Raw genomic sequence first — 17,976 nt, forward strand, 5'->3', positions numbered from 1 at the left:
TTTGCTGTGGAAAATAAGTGTGAAAATATTGGAGCTCCATGAATTGTAAAGTGATGATTTTTGTCTTGTGCTGCCTGTTTGGTCATAATCATAGTTTGACCTCATCTACATGGATCATGTTATAAAGTATTCAGACTCTGTCATATTTCAGAGGGAACGTTCTCAGTCCATCCATGTGTTTCACTGACGTGTTCAGCTGTTTGTTGCTATGAAGTTTCATATTTTCTATAAATATCAGACGACTTTTAATGCTTATCAGCATCTAGAATAAAGACGTTCTGATCAGAAAGGTTAGATTTATATTTGATAGGATCATGTGACTGAGCTCCTGCTGCAGAGTGTTGGAGTGCACACATGCAGAAACATCCTTTACACCTGAATCCATCATCGCCATGGAAACAGCATGAAAGCAAACTCAACGAGTCCTTCAGTGGACGTAACTCAGTAAATGAATGAGTTACATGAAGCTGGACTTTATCTCTGACTTTGTTTTACTGAGCATGATGATGATGATGGTGGTAGCAGCTCTATAGTGAGCAGATGAAGATGTCAGACAGCAGAGAGGTGTGTGATGTGAGCAGCAGGTGAAGCTGCTGTTGTAGATGTTGTGTTCCCCTCTGTGTGTCTGCATTGTTGATGTTTAGTGTTTGACTCTCTAAAGTCAGACAGTGAATAAAATAACAGTTACAGTTCAGAACGCAGTGATTTCACACACAGGCTGTGTTTGTTGTTGTGAGTCAGTAACTGTCTAAGAACACTGTTCAGCTGCTCTGATGGAAGATGGCTTTAAGATGGACTTTCATTATATACAAGATGGAGTCCATCAGCAGTGTGTGGCTGTTTTTATGCAGCTCACGTCAAATCATCACAAGTGATATAGAACATACAAATATTGATCACACAATGCAAACATAACTCACTGAAGTTTTGCAGAATATTAAATGAGCAGGGCCAGAGTCTGAGTTTGTTTGAGGCTTTTAAGAGAGAAAGAGACTCTGATAAGAGATTTTTTAGTTTTGTGTTATGTTTATTTGTAGCTTCATTTAAAGGAAGAAGAGCTGTGAATTGGAACCACCACAGAGAAAGGGAGTGAAAACATATGTGCAGAGGAATGCTGTGACATACGATACCATACCTCCTGTTTTAACAGACAAGCTGGCGCTCTCTCTCTCTCTCTCTCTCTCCTTTTATGGGAATGTCTGAATTTCTATACATACCGAGTTACCTCCTGTTTCAGCTGACAAGAGAACAGTCTCTCCTTTTATGGAAATGTTTTATATTCTGAACATGCCACTCCTACTTCCTTGAAAACTTGCTTGAAGTATAAATAAAGAACGTTCTGAAAGCCCTGGGCGGTTTTCTGTGTCACATCTGTTGTGCACGCCAGTGCAGAGCAGATCGAACGTTGACCGCCCGTGTGCATGTAAAAAATAGATATCTGAGTTGTGAGTTTCTTTATCTTCTAACAATTTCTCCTCACAGACTCACTGAGCAGCTGGAGCCACTCAGAGCTGTAACTTCAATGTCCTGAAACTTCTTCTTTCAAGTCAAATGTGAATGATCACAAAACACTAGTGAATATTTCACACAGCCTGACAGACGAGTGTAAACGTCACGAACACAATGTTGATATTGAAGTGATCAAGGCTACTTTAGCTGCTCCCTCATCACAAGGAGTCACCTGATGATGCAGGAAAGTGTTCTCTGGGATGTTGAAGAGTTTGGAATTTCTGTTGTTGGCTCCTCTGGTTTGTAGTCAGTCAGTTTTAGTAAAGACGTCCAGTCAGCTTCACTTCCAAAGTGCTCCTGAGTGAAACACAGCTCATCACAAAGAGTCACCTGATGAATAGGATAGGCCTCGAGGTAAACGAGCCGGCATCAGGAAACAGGCTACGGGCTCGCGCACCCTGCGCACCCATGCCCAGTATCCTGCTAGCCAATATTCAATCCATCGATAACAAGCTTGATGACCTCAGAGCCAGAATCAAGTTCGAGAGAGACATTCGGGACTGCAACCTCCTCTGCTTCACCGAGACTTGGCTGAACCCAGCGATACCAGACCACGCCGTGCAGCCGACGGGGTTCTTTTTGGTTTACCGCATGGACAGGACAATGGAGTCGGGGAAGAAAAGAGGTGGTGGAGTGTGTTTGATGGTGAACAACAGATGGTGCGACAGCACAAACATCTCCCCACTCACACGCTCTTGCTCGTCCAATCTGGAACTTTTGATCGTTAAATGTCGCCCTTTCTATCTCCCTCGGGAATTCACTGCGGTCATTGCCTGCACTGTTTACATTCCGCCTCACGCGGACTCGGACACTGCCTTATGTGAGCTACATGAGGCTCTCACACATCAACAAACACTTCACCAAGATGCCGCACTCATTGTTATGGGAGATTTTAACAGAGTGAATCTCAAATGGACATTTCACAACCTTCACCAGCACATCAACTGCCCCACCCGGGGCACTAGGACATTAGCCCACTGCTACACCCCGTTCAAGAACTGTTACTAGGCTCAGCCCCTGGCGGCATTTGGAAAATCGGACCATGCCGCCATCTTCCTCATGCCTGCTTACAAACAAAGGCTAAAGCAGCAACCACCAATCAGGAGGGAGGTCGCTCGCTGGACGGACCAATCAGTGGCCGCGCTGCAGGACGCACTGGATGACGCAGACTGGGACATGTTTCGGCGCAGCTCTGATGACATCAACATGTTTACGGAAGCGGTTGTGGGATTTATCGGGAAACTAGCGGACGACACAGCAGAAAGATCTATCATCCGAACGTTTGCCAACCAGAAGCCGTGGGTGGATAAAAACATCCGCGACGCTCTGAGATCACGCATCGCTGCCTACAATGAAGGGCTCGTCTCTGGTAATATGGACCTATACAAGGCTGCGTCCTACAACGTGTGCAGCGCGGTCCGAAAGGCAAAGCGGAAGCTACGGGAAAAACTAGAGTCACAGCTACGACAGTGCGACTCTAGGAGCCTGTGGAAAGGACTGCGGACTATAACGGACTATAAACGACCAGCTTCCTTCAATGATGAATGCCGATGCTTCACTGGCTGATGAGCTGAACACGTTTTATGCTCGTTTCGACGCCGCAGCAATTAAAACTACAAACAGCTGCACGTACTCGGAGTGCACCAGTGAAGAAACTGCATTCATCATCACAGAGCATGCCGTGAGGAACACCTTCAGGAGGGTGAACACCAAGAAGGCAGCAGGACCAGATGCAATCCCTGGCCGGGTCCCGAGAGCCTGCGCTGACCAGCTAGCACCGGTGTTCACGGAGATTTTCAACCTCTCCCTGGCCCAAGCTGTGGTTCCCACAGGCTTCAAACGGTCCATTATTGTTCCTGTTCCAAAGAAACAACAGCCCGCTTGCCACAATGACTACCGTCCAGTAGCACTGACTTCAATTGTGATGAAGTGTTTTGAAAGACTAATGAGAGATCACGTCACTTCTTCACTTCCTGCCACCATCGACTCACTTCAGTTTGCTTACCGGACTAATCGTTCCACAGACGATCACCTGCTCCACACATCCCTGAGTCACCTGGACACTGACAGAGGGAATTATGTAGGATGCTGTTCGTGGACTACAGTTCAGCATTCAACACAATAATTACCTCTAAGCTTTTCACCAAGTTGACGGATCTAGGACTCAGCTCATCACTGTTTCAGTGGATCCTCAACTTCCTCACAGACAGACCCCAATCAGTGAGGGTGGGGAAAACAAGTCTCCCCCTCCATCTCACTCAGCACTGGAGTGCCTCAGGGCTGTGTTTTAAGCCCCCTGCTGTACTCACTGTACACTTATGACTGTGTAGCCACATCAGACACCACCTCCATCGTCAAGTTTGCTGACGACACTGCTGTTTTGGGCCTGATCTCCGACAACATTGAGACGGCCTACCTGGAGGAGATTAGCAACCTGGAGACCTGGTGCCAGGAGAATAACCTCCTCCTAAACGTCAGCAAGACTAAGGAGCTGATCGTGGACTTCACTACAAAGCAGGCGAGGAATTACAAGCCCCTCATCATCAGTGGCACGCCAGTGGAGAGAGTGGACAGTTTCCGATACCTGAGTGTCCACATCACTCAGGACCTGTCATGGTCCTGCCACATCAACTCCCTGGTTAAGGAAGCCCGTCAGCGTCTCTTCTTCCTCAGAAGACTTAGAGACTTCCATCTGCCACTGAAGGTGCTCAAGAACTTCTACTCCTGCACCATCGAGAGCGTCCTGACGGCAAACATCTGCACCTGGTTTGGGAACAGCACCAAGCAGGACAGACGAGATCTGCAAAAGAGTGGTGCGCTCGGCAGAACGCATCATTCAATCAGAGCTCCCTGACCTGCTGTCCATCTACACCAAGCGGTGCAAGTCCAAAGCTAGGAAGATTATGATGGACCTCTCCCATCCCAAGAATGAACTCTTCTCACTGTTGAGGTCGGGAAGCGCTTCCGCTCCCTTAAGGCCAAAACAGAGAGAATGAGGAGGAGCTTCTTCCCCCAGGCTATTCGGGGCCTGAACCAGGTGTAGGGCTGGACTCTCCCACACATCAAATCAACACACGCACCACCACACATTTCCTATAATCCTATAATTCCTGTAATTTATAATCTTTCTAATCTTTCTAATCTCTTCTGCTATTTGCACATTCTTTACTGTAAATTCCTAAGTTAATTTGTAAATTTTGTAGTAACCTGTAAATTGTAAATATTGTAAAACTTTTTTTCTGTCATTTAATGGTCGGGCATTGTACAGCTACAAGCATTACACACCCCCCCCCACCCCCAATGTCATACTGTGTATGGTTGTGTGTGTGTGTGACAAATAGAATCTGAATTTGAATTTGAATGATGCAGGAAAGTGTCTCTGGGATGTTTAAGAGTTTGGAAGTTCTGTCGTTGGCTCCTCCGGTTTGTAGTCAGTCAGTTTTAGTAAAGACGTCCAGTCAGGTTCACTTCCAAAGTGCTCCTGAATGAAACACAGCAGCTAAGCTACACTGAACAAAAATATAAACGCAACACCTTTGTTACTGCTCCCATTCCCCATGGGATGGACGTAGAGACCTAAAATTCATTCCAGATACACAATATAACCATCCCTCCCAAACAGTGGTCACAAATCAGTCCAAATGTGTGGTAGTGGGCACATCTGCCATATTGAGATAATCCATCCCACCTCACAGGTGTGCCACATCAGGATGCTGATCTGACATCATGAGTAGTGCACAGGTGTACCTCAGACTGCCCACAACAAAAGGCCACCCTGGAATGTGCAGTTTTTTGCGCTATTGGGGGTCTGGGGACCCAGAACCGGTCAGTATCTGGTGTGACCACCATTTGCCTCATGCAGTGCAACACATCGTCGCATGGAGTCTATCAGATTGTCAATTGTGGCCTGTGGAATGTTGGTCCACTCCACTTCAATGGCTGTGCGGGGTTGTTGGATATTCGTGGGAACTGGTACACGCTGTCGTATACGCCGGTCAAGCACATCCCGAACATGCTCAATGGGTGACATGTCCGGTGAGTATGCTGGCCATGCAAGAACTGGGACATTCTCAGCTGCCATCTGCCCTGAACAATGTGAACCATGATTCATCCGTGAAGCGCACACCTCTCCAACGTGCCAGACGCCATCGAATGTGAGCATTTGCCCACACAAGTCTGTTACGGCGACGAGCTGGATTCAGATCAAGACCCCGATGAGGACGACGGGCATGCAGTTGAGCGTCTCTGAGACGGTTTCTGACAGTTTGTGCAGAAATTGTTTGGCTGTGCAAACCAATTGTTCCAGCAGCTGTCTGGGTGGCTGGTCTCAGACGATCTTGGAGGTGAACCTGCTGGATGTGGAGGTCCTGGGCTGGTGTGGTTACACGAGGTCTGCGGTTGTGAGGCCGGTTGGATGTGCTGCCATATTCTCTGAAACGCCTGTGGAGACGGCTTATGGTTGAGAAATGAACATTCAATGCACGGGCGACAGATCTGGTTGACATTCCTGCTGTCAGCATGCCAATTGCACGCTCCCTCATTGCTTGTGGCATCTGTGGCATTTTGCTGTGGGCAGTCTGAGGTACACCTGTGCACTACTCATGATGTCAGATCAGCATCCTGATGTGGCACACCTGTGAGGTGGGATGGATTATCTCAATATGGCAGATGTGAGAGACCATCCCCATGGGATGGTCTCTACGTCCATCCCATGGGGAATGGGAGCAGTAACAAAGGTGTTGCGTTTATATTTTTGTTGAGTGTATTTGGTGCTGTGCTTTCACACAGGTGAGCTCAGGTGAAGGCTGGAAAAGGGGCGTGGCCTCCTTGTCTGGCACAGTGAAAGCTCAGAGCAGCTGCTCGGTCTAAGGAGGTGATGAGGTTCAGAGGTGGCTCGCCATCTCCTTCATCATAGAGAATCCAACGCAAACAGCATTTCCTGTCATATAAACATTGTAGAAAACAGACGTTACTGCATTAAACCAAGAAATACCAGGATTCAGTGACCATAGCAAATATAAGATCTAAACTCTCCAAATACTCCGACGTACATGAATAATACAACACTGTATTACAGCTGTTCTCACAGTGTTCTACCTTTTTACAGCAGTGACATAATTATTTGATCCTCTGCTCAATTTATGAGTTTGCTGACTTCCAAAGAAATAAACAGACTCTGATTTTATCAAAGTTTCATTTTACTGAAGACAGAAAATCAACAAAGATCCAGATCAAACTCACAAACATTGCAAAGTGTGTCAGCAGTGTGTGGTTGTTTCAATGCAGCTCACATCAAATCATCTCTAAATGTTTCCTTTTATTGTTGCAGATTTAATGTTTTGAATGATCATCATGAAGTCAGGTTCTTTGTGAGTCTGTTCTGTGCAGCAGCAGAGAGAGAGCAGCAGACAGGAGAGAAGATCCTGGAGCCGTTAGCATCAGTGTGCAGATACAAAAACAGTCCTCTTAAAGAGAAATGGTGTGACTTCCTCCTGGACCTGTACTCTTATGAGACTAAAACAGGTGTGAGTGTCCTTCCATCATTACAGCCAGTTTTCCAGTCAGCTCCTGCAGTCTGGTCCATAAACCTCTCAGAGAGAAAGACCTCCATCCTCCTGGAGCTGCTGAAACTCCAACCAGAGAAGAAACAAGTGGAGCTGAGAGGCTGCTCACATGAAGAGAGTGAAGTGAGGAGTTTGCTGCAGTGTCTGCCTTTTATCTCACAGCTCAGGTAAGTCAGATTGTATTCAGAAGCTTAGTGAAGAGTTTTGATGGAGAACATGCGTTCACCACATGCAGTATACACATAGTATATAGTTACTTTACAAAGAAAGCAGAAAACAACTTTTCTATTCATTTAATCTTAAAGTAAAGTTTTTACCGTCTCTTCTTGATTTAAAGAAGCTTCTAAAAGTGGAATTTTGAGAAATTTCTAAAATATTTGTGTTTTCTTGTTTTTATGAGGATTAATAAATTAGTTATGTGCTGCAACTCAGATGATATGTTTCCCTCGTTTATGTTATATTTAACATGGAGCGTCATTATGTACAGGAAACATGGACCAGATGGAGTCCATCAGCAGTGTGTGGCTGTTTTTATGCAGCTCACATCAAATCATCACTAAATGTTTCCTTCTTATTGTTACAGTGTTGATGTTTGGAGTCGTCATGGAGCAGTCAGGATCTTTGTGAGTCTGTTCTGTGCAGCAGCAGAGAGAGAGCAGCAGACAGGAGAGAAGATCCTGGAGCTGTTAGCATCAGTGTGCACATATCAGACATTCCCTCTTCATGAGAGACACATGGATGAAGATTATCAGAGAGACTTTCTGTTGGATCTGTGCTCCCATGTGAAGGACTGTGAGACTAAAACAGGTCTGAGTGTCCTTCCATCATTACAGCCAGTTTTCCAGTCAGCTCCTGCAGTCTGGTCCATAGACCTCTCAGAGAGAAAGACCTCCATCCTCCTGGAGCTGCTGAAACTCCAACCAGAGAAGAAACAAGTGGAGCTGACAGGCTGCTCACATGAAGAGAGTGAAGTGAGGAGTTTGCTGCAGTGTCTGCCTTTTATCTCACAGCTCAGGTAAGTCAGATTGTATTCAGAAGCTTAGTGAAGAGTTTTGATGGAGAACATGCGTTCACCACATGCAGTATACACATAGTATATAGTTACAAAGAAAGCAGAAAACAACTTTTCTATTAATTTAATCTTAAAGTAAAGTTTTTACCGTCTCTTCTTGATTTAAAGAAGCTTCTAAAAGTCGAATTTTGACAAATTTCTAAAATATTTGTGTTTTCTTGTTTTTATGAGGATTAATAAATTAGTTATGTGCTGCAACTGAGATGATATGTTTCCCTCTTTTATGTTATATTTAACATGGAGCGTCATTATGTACAGGAAGCATGGACCAGATGGAGTCCATCAGCAGTGTGTGGCTGTTTTTATGCAGCTCACATCAAATCATCACTGAATGTTTCCTTCTTATTGTTCCAGTCTTGATGTTTGGAATGGTTATGGAGCAGTCAGGATCTTTGTGAGTCTGTTCTGTGCAGCAGCAGAGAGAGAGCAGCAGACAGGAGAGAAGATCCTGGAGCTGTTAGCATCAGTGTGCACATATCAGACATTCCCTCTTCATGAGAGATACTTCTATGATTATTATGATCTGAAGCAATATCAGATTAACTTCCTGTTGGATCTGTGCTCCCATGTGAAGGACTGTGAGACTAAAACAGGTCTGAGTGTCTTTCAATCAGTCAGTTACAGTCAGTTTTCCAGTCAGCTCCTGCAGTCTGGATCATAAAGCTGTGTCTGCCTTTTATCTCACAGCTCAAGTACACGAATTCTTCTTTACATGATTAATTCTTCAGAAGACGAGATGCTCCCTGAAGTCATCAGTGGAAACATTTTTCAGTATATGCATTTTAATATAATTGTATAATTGTACAGACGGCTGAAGAGTGAAGCAGCTTGATCATAAGCTGGCTTTCTTTGCGTGAGCTGGCTTGATGAAAGCTAAACCTGCAGTCAGAGATGACAGCTGTGACAATGTGGGGGTAACTTTGTGTTCAGCTTCAGTCTCTGTCCACACTCACATAAAAGGAGGCCTTGGATTTGTTTTTTCTCTCTTCTTCCACACAAAATGGACCAATCGAATGCCGCCTTCATCAGTCACAAACATGAGCACATGAATGGATGATAAACATCTGTGAAGAAGTGAATGAATAGATGTGTGTGAGCGCTCTGTGCTGCGGTTTATTTGTAAGCTGACAGCTGCACATTAGAGCTGTAAGAAATCTTCTCCTTCCTAGCGGTTCATATCCCGCGATGCTGGGTCTGCTGTTTTGCATGCCTCCCTCCACTTCTTCCTATCCAGGGCGTCTTCTGGTGTAACATTCACAACCTTCATATCATCTTTGATTTGGTCCATCCAGCGCTTTTTTGGTCTTCCTCGTGGCCTGTTGTCACCCAGATCTAATTGCTGGGCTTTCTTTGCGATGCAGTTCTTATCGCTACGGGCAACATGGCCGTACCATCGGCGCCTCGCCTCTTGCATCTTGTTTGTGATCAGTGTCACTCCCACCGTTTCCTGACATCTTTGTTCCTCATTCGGTCTAGTCGTGTGAGACCCAGAGGCCACCGCAACATCTTCATCTCCATCAAAAGTTGCACAATTCAAGTACCTCGGGTCCCTTGACACCTTGGACTGCGAAGTGTAAGAAATATTTTTATAAATTATCATTGAAAAAATATTTTAATAGTAAGGGAATATGAGCAGTGTTACAGGCACAGCCCTGAAGACTGTACCGTCATGGGCAGTGTGGTCCGTGCAATTCTGCACATTTTTCTTTCTTTTTTTTTTAACAGCGCATTGTGTTCTGCGTCCTGATTGATTGTTAATGGTCTACAGCCAACCTTGTGTCTCCTGTCCAGTGCAGAATGTGTTCAGCTTGTCAAATTTACACAACTCTTCACTTGCTAGCGGTGTCACTCTGCTGTCCTGTATGTTTGTAAGTTTTCTCCCCAACAAACTGTTATGTTCAAGGTTCAAGGTTCAAGGTTCTTTATTATTTGTCACATGCATAGTTATACAAGTATAACACACAGTGAAATGTAGCCTGACACGCTCCTCGACATGTGCAAAAATTGGGGGGGGGGGGGGGGGGGGGTGTAGAGGAAGAACATTATATATATATATATATATATATATACAGACATATAGTATATACACTGGGTGAATGTGCAGTAGTAGCAGCAAGCAGGTGAATTCTGTATATTAATATGAATAGATATCTGACTATTTTACAGGATAGACAATATAAACATATTTAAAATTAAAGGAATTGAAATGTACATTGTGCCTTGGTTTAGTGTCTGGAAGAGAGTCCTGTCTCAGTCAATTATAGATGATGTGAGAGGGCGGGTGTGTGTGTTTAGGGCACGGATGGCTTGGGGATAGAAGCTCCTCTTGAGTCTCTCTGTCCTTGCCCGGAAGATGCGGAACCTTCTACCAGATTGCAGAAGTTGGAACAGTTTGTTGCCAGGATGGGACGGGTCCTTCAGTATCTGCTCTAGTCCGGCATCTCCTGGTGTAGGTGTCCTGAAGCGGGGGGAGAGCAATCCTGCAGCAGCGTTCTGCTGTACGGATCACTCTCTGGAGAGCTTTTTGGTCCTTCACACAGCTGTTCCCAAACCACGATGTCATGTTCTGTGTGAGGATGCTCTCCACAGCGCCTGTATAGAAAATCCTGAGGATCTTTGGAGAGACCCTGAACTTCCTCAGTTGTCGTAGGTGATACAGGCGCTGCCTAGCCTTTTTGGTCTGGACCTGAATGTGGGCAGCCCATGTCAGGTCTGAGGAGATGTGGACACCAAGATACTTGAAGGACTGCACCCTCTCCACTGGAGCTCCATTGATGATGATGGGCTTGTAGTCTCTGTGCTGACCCCTTCTGAAGTCCACCACCAGCTCCTTGGTCTTGCTGACGTTCAGCTGGAGGTGGTTGTCCTGGCACCACGATGCCAGATTCTTCACTTCATCCATGTAGGCCGCCTCATAGTTGTTGAAGATGGCACCCAACACCACTGTGTCGTCAGCAAACTTCACAATGGTGTTGGAGCCATGGGTGGCCACACAGTCTGAAGTGTAGAGGGAGTAGAGCAGTGGCGAGAGGACACATCCCTGAGGTGCTCCTGTGTTGATGGTGATGCTGTTGGAGAAGCACCTGCCCACCCTCACCACCTGAGTTCTGCCAGTGAGGAAGTCCAACACCCACTCACACAGACGGCTGTTAAGTCCCAGATCCCTCAGCTTTGTGAACAGTCTGCAGGGCACTATTGTGTTAAACGCTGAACTGTAATCAACAAACAGCATTCTCACATAGTTACCCTGTTTCTTGTCCACGTGGCTGAGAGTGGTGTGTAGGACGTGGGCGATGGCATCCTCTGTGGATCTGTTGGATCTGTAGGCGAACTGCAGCGGATCTGTGGTGTCTGGGATGGAGGAGGAGATGATGTTCTTCAGCAGCCTCTCAAACACCTTCATTACTACCGAGGTCAGTGCAACTGGCCGGTAATCGTTCAGGGATGAGGGTTTGCTGTTCTTGGGCACAGGGATGATGGTGGATCTTTTGAAGCATGTGTGGACCACAGACTTCGCCAGGGACTCGTTGAAGATGTAAGTGAACACACCTGCTAGCTGGTCAGCACAGCAGCGCAGCAGACGGCCGGTGATACCGTCTGGCCCCGCCGCTTTCCTTGTGTTCACTCTCCTCAGTGCCGCTCGGACGTCATGCTCCGCGATGCTGGTCACCGGGCTCTCGCTGATGACATCACTGTTCTTAGTCTAGGCGTGTATTGAACACAACAAGAAATTGGCCCCACTCACGCACCACCAAAGCAAGAACACAAACAGTCGTATCTTTCAAAGTGCTAAGCAGCCATTTACTTGCTTCAGCAGTGAGCAGTGCCAAAAATAACAAACAAAACTCCCTATTGGTCCCTACGCTTTCCTACACAAATGAAAACCAACCAAAAGGCAATTCAGTTACCTAACTTTCTAAATGAAAAACAGGAGAAAACTTAATCAACAAAAATGGCTTCTCACGCCTACTAGGCTGCTGCAGTGAACAATATATACAAGGTGAACAAAATACACGATTGCTACTTTACAAATCTATTTACAGCTATTTTCAAGATTAAGGTACTAACGACACACACACACACACACACACACACACACACACGGTTATACTGGCAAATCAATGGGCAAAGACACTTTACGAAACAACGAATCAAAAACACATGCTCTTCTTTGTTGGATGGTGGAGGCTAGGAGAGAGGGCGGCCAGTTGGCTGTCATCTGGTGGGTAAATACTGGAGGTGATAAACCAATTATCCAATCCGAGGACAGGAAGAGACTGCAACCAAATACTCAGCAGGCACGCCCAGGTGTCCACTTCCTAAGAAAGAAAAGGGGAAAAAACCCACAACCATCCTCTGGTGGGAGGAGTCACACATAAAAGAAACACTGACAACATTGGATCATAACAAAACACAACAATGTCGACGAAACGTTTTGCACGTCAGAGGCTCCTGCGGTAGCTCCCAAAAGGCTGAGGAAGACGCTAACTATGGCACAAAAAGTTGGATTCTAAGACGCATTAAGCAAAGCCAAACAGTCAGAGAAGTCAAACTTGACTCATTGTTCTTGCTTCGTCTACTTCTGTACCATTGATTCATTAATGTTGAATTCTCTGCAGCTGCTCTGTTCCCATGTTCTGAAAACAGGGTTTGATCTTTGGTTTCATTCTATAATACTGGACTTATTTTTCTAACAAGGTTTGAACTTTGTGTTTAAACAAGCGAGAGAAGAGTGAAAATGTTCATACCTGTCTGAGGAAAGTGTACAGCTTGTAGTGAGGTTATTTACAGCCTTCAAACATCTATAATAACTTTAAAAAATGTAGCTGACTACTGTACAGATTTCACCTATCGCGGGATTTTTTAGAACCTAACTGCCGCAATAAACGAGGGTCTGCTTTACACATAAAATAATGATGCCTCTGCCTTTAAATGGGGGGACAGTACCTGCTGTGTAAGTGTGTAAAAACCACAAATAGTAAGACGTGAAAAATGTGACAAAAGACGCACAACTTTTGACGCTGCGTGATGAACCCCGTATTCCTCGTCCACGTAAATGCAATAAAGGAGTTTAAAAAAATCTCAGTTTTAGATTATTCAAAATGCCGTTCACGTGTGAACGAAAGACCCAAACACATAGAAAAAGCTGACTTTATCCATCTAGGTGTGAACGGAGCGTAAATGAGTTAGTAGATTATTTTCTTGCTACCAGTAAATGATTGCAGTTTACTCTTATTTGTTTAATTATTTACTAAAGGTTTGAGGTGTGAAATAAATTTTAAGTCGAGTTGGTATTGGTCTGGTGAGTAACCTTCAGTAATAGTAATAAATCACACAGCAATAGGACATTAATGTAGTTGTAAAAAGCATGATAATATATTTTGTAATCCATAGTATTCAGAATACGTTACTGTCAGGGTTTCTGGGTCGTTGACCCAGTATTTTCAGTTCATGTTCACTGTTTATCCTCTGTACGTTCCACTTCCTGTTTTGTGTTACGTTACTCTGTGTGCATTATGTTCTAGTTCTTATTCCATGCATCGTTAGTTCAATTGTGTTCAGCTGCTCACTCACCTGTCACCTATCAGTCATTGTTCAGCCAGTGTATTTAAGTCCTCAGTTCTCAACCACAACCAAAGCAGACATGATGCCAGACCACCAACCTCTGACTCTCTCCCCCACCGATGTAGGAGCGGTGCTGAGCAGGATCAATGTCCACAAGGCTGCAGGCCCTGATGGCATCCCCGGGCGTGTTCTCAGAGCGTGTTCTGGGGAGCTTGCAGGAGTGCTCACAGACATATTCAATCTGTCCTTGGCCCACGCTGTGGTATCGGCCTGCTTCAAATCCACCTCCATCGTCCCGATACCCAAAAACTCCAACCCATCTTGCCTCAATGATTACCGCCCAGTAGCACTCACCCCCATCATCACTAAGTGCTTAGAGTGACTGGTCCTAGCACACTTCAAATCCTGTCTCCCCCCCACCCTGGACCCCCACCAATTCGCATACCGCCAGAACAGGAGCACAGAGGATGCAGTCTGCATCGCACTGCACTCTGTCCTCTCACACCTGGACAACAACATCACCTACGCCAGAATGCTGTTTATAGACTTCAGTTCAGCATTCAATACAATCCACCCCTCACAACTCATCAGGAAACTGACAGACCTGGGCATCAGTTCCCTCATCTGCAAATGGTTACTGGACTTCCTGACCAACCGCCCCCAACACGTCCGGCTGGATAACCGCTGCTCATCTACCATCACGATGAACACCGGTGTACCACAAGGCTGTGTGATGAGCCCTTTCCTCTACTCCCTCTTCACCCATGACTGCAGACCTGCTGATGGTTCCAACACCATCATTAAGTTTGCAGATGACACCACGGTGATTGGCCTCATCAGTGACAACGACGAGGCCGCCTACAGGGAGGAGGTGGATCGTCTGGCTGAGTGGTGCGACAGAAACAACCTGCTGCTTAACACCGAGAAGACCAAGGAGCTCATCGTGGACTACAGGAGGAATGCTGACCCACATCCACCCATCCACATTAAGGGGACGGCTGTGGAGCGTGTGAGCAGCTTCAAGTTCCTGGGAGTCCACATCTCCGAGGATCTCACCTGGACGACCAACTGCTCCAAGCTGGTCAAGAAGGCTCACCAGCGCCTCTTCTTCTTGAGGACTGAGGAAGAACCACCTGTCCTCAGACATCCTGGTGAACTTCTATCGTTGCACCATCGAGAGCATCCTGACCAACTGTATAACAGTCTGGTACGGGAACTGCTCTGCCTCGGACCGGAAGGCGTTGCAGAGGGTCGTGAAAACTGCCCAGCGCATCGCCGGAGCACCACTTCCTGCCATAAAAGACATCTACAGGAAGCGGTGTCTGAAAAGGGCTGGGAAAATCATCAAAGACCCCAGTCACCCATCACATGGACTCTTCACCCTCCTGCCCTCTGGGAGGCGCCACAGGAGCCTCCGGACTAAGACCACCAGGTACCGGAACAGCTTCTTCCCCACAGCTGTCAGACTCCTGAACTCTGCCTCCTGACATCTGACCCACGTTAAACTCATGGACTGAACATACACACCCCCACAATGGACAACTGTACCCTCAAACACACAATAATAACATGGAGTGAACCACCACTCACAACCACCAGCACTTTATATAGCCTCTGTAGAAACTATCTACACCCTCACTTATCTTAACTGCACTACTGTATAGCTCTGTGTAAATAATCATTCTGTACATTCGATAATCTTTAATCCTACAACTGTTTACAACTTGCATAGTTCCCATTTCTGTATAGCTGTATATCCCAGATTCTGTAAAGTTATTTATTTCATATTCTGTATAGTTTTTCATATTTATATCCTGTTCATAGCCTGTACATAGCTTGTACACACTACAGCCTGTACATACTTATAGTTATAGAATATTCACAACATACTTCATACCATGTACTTTATAACATACCATAATAAACCCATTTCTGTAATATACTCACATATCTATATTATTGCTAATATATATTGTAATATATCTATATCACTAAAGCACTTCTGGATGGATGCAAACTGCATTTCGTTGCCCTCTACCTGTGCATGTGCAATGACAATAAAGTTGAATTCTATTCTATTCTATTCTATTCTATTCTCTCCTGGTCAGCGTCGCGTCGCGTCATTAATGTTGTCACTACTGTCTATGCCCCATGTTTGCCTTCCAAGTCCAGATCAGTCAGCCGTTCATTCAGTTATTCAGTCAGTCAGCCATCTCCTGTTTTCGTCATTCGTCCCTCACAATAAACACCCTGCATCTTCACCGTGAGTCCTGCGTTTGAGTCCTTTTCTCCACATCCACTCAGCAACCCCTGACAGTTACAAAATACCTTTTGGGGCATGTAATCTGTAATCTGTAGTGGAATACATTTGAAAACTTACCTTCCCAACACTGACTGTGAGTCAGAAACAGTCTAAATACTATGCTCAGCTGCTCTGATGGAAGACGGCTTTAAAATGGACTTTCATTATATACAGGACACACATAGGCAAGTCCATCAGCAGTGTGTGGCTGTTTTTATGCAGCTCACATCAAATCATCACTGAATGTTTCCTTCTTATTGTTCCAGAGTTGATGCTGAGACATCAGATGAAGACAGAACGAGGATCTTTGTGTGTCTGTTCTGTGCAGCAGCAGAGAGAGAGCAGCAGACAGGAGAGAAGATCCTGGAGCTGTTAGCATCAGTGTGCACATACAAAAACAGTCCTCTTAAAGTGAAATGGTGTGACTTCCTCCTGGACCTGTACTCTTATGAGACTAAAACAGGTCTGAGTGTCCTTCCATCATTACAGCCAGTTTTCCAGTCAGCTCCTGCAGTCTGGTCCATAGACCTCTCAGAGAGAAAGACCTCCATCCTCCTGGAGCTGCTGAAACTCCAACCAGAGAAGAAACAAGTGGAGCTGACAGGCTGCTCACATGAAGAGAGTGAAGTGAGGAGTTTGCTGCAGTGTCTGCCTTTTATCTCACAGCTCAGGTAAATGACACGTTCTTCACACAATAAAGTCTGTCTATCAATAAATGAGTGCTGAAAATAATTCATGAAAATATTTTAGCTCTATTTGACAATTTAGTTGCTGCTTGATTGAAGCCAGTTTATAGAAATGAGTCCACAAATTTGTAACGTTTACCTTCAACAGTTTTTTAACATGTGACAGTTTGTCTGTGAGAATAAAACTGCACTTAGTGACATTTACAGCATCACTAAGACCTCCTGGGAAAAAAAGCTTCATTAAAAATATTAATAAAAATTGTACTGTTAAGGTATTTATGTGTTTCTGATGGGCTTTAAAACAAAACAGCATCAAGCAGCTGTCACTGCAGAGGGAAACAGTTTGAGTCATCCAGGATGTTCAACTTCAGCCTGCATTTGGGGCCTCTCTTCTCCACATCCACACAACGACCATTCATACGTTATTTCTGTCTTCTTTCACACAAAGTAGACCCACTGATTTCACCTCCATTAATAAGAAATATTGTTACATTAACAGGTGACACAGAGCTATAAACAGTTTTGGGTAAGTTACTTTAAAATAGTAAGTTAGTTACATTACTAGTTACTTCTCTCAAAAGTAACTCAGTTACTTCAAGTTACTCGTTACTTTCAAAGTAACTAGTTACTAGGGAAAGTAACTTTGGTTTTACTCAGAATTCTCTTGTTAATGTGTTGCTTCCATAACTTTGCCAGTCTTCTAGCTTGCTTACTTGCCACAGTGCACTGTGCCACCTACCAATAGAAAGGAAAAGATAATGTGCATATTTCCACGAGAGAAATCCCACGCCTGGACCGTCATTGACTGCTGCCATGATTCTAGCCTACGTCACAGCGTCATGTGCGCCTTTTACATCCAACACAAAAACTGCAGTCGTGGTGCTTTGATTGTACTCAGAACTCGGAAATTCTGCCTTCTGAATAGGAAGATGTTGGTAACACCAGACTGCAGATGAGCTGCATACAGGGCTGGACTGGGACAAATAAATCGTCCCGGGCATTTTGACTAGAGACCGGCCCACCATTATAGGAAAAATCATAAAGCCTTTGAATGAAAACAAACACTGTTGTGACAGTGATGTACACTGTTCTGATGATATATATGCATCAATCTATCAATCGTTTGTTGTAAGATTCAGATAAATATTTATTAAAAGCTAGACATTTTAAATGAGAATAAGAAAGAAAAGTATTTCTTTGTGCCCCCCTTTCCCTGTTAATGCTCTACCTGGCCCCCCTGGCAACACTTTGCTAGATCCGCACCTGCACAGTTACCAG

General features: G+C 45.1%; 1 protein-coding gene and 2 long non-coding RNA genes across 3 annotated transcripts in view; all 3 read left to right on the forward strand.

The window, feature by feature from the left end:
- Window positions 1-7,024, forward strand: part of LOC120747021 — a 10,948-nt gene extending 3,924 nt beyond the window's left edge. The window contains exon 2 of the long non-coding RNA XR_005699025.1: window positions 6,839-7,024. This is a non-coding gene — a long non-coding RNA (uncharacterized LOC120747021). The remainder of the gene's footprint in view (window positions 1-6,838) is intronic.
- Window positions 1-17,976, forward strand: part of LOC120747020 — a 75,339-nt gene that overhangs the window by 30,000 nt on the left and 27,363 nt on the right. The window lies entirely within an intron of this gene.
- Window positions 7,190-16,468, forward strand: LOC120747022. The gene is made up of 2 exons (XR_005699026.1): window positions 7,190-7,240; window positions 16,279-16,468. It is a non-coding gene; the product is annotated as an uncharacterized LOC120747022 (long non-coding RNA).

Source organism: Simochromis diagramma, unplaced genomic scaffold (genome assembly GCF_900408965.1).
Source record: "Simochromis diagramma unplaced genomic scaffold, fSimDia1.1 OVJJ01000414.1, whole genome shotgun sequence".
NCBI lineage: Eukaryota > Metazoa > Chordata > Actinopteri > Cichliformes > Cichlidae > Simochromis > Simochromis diagramma.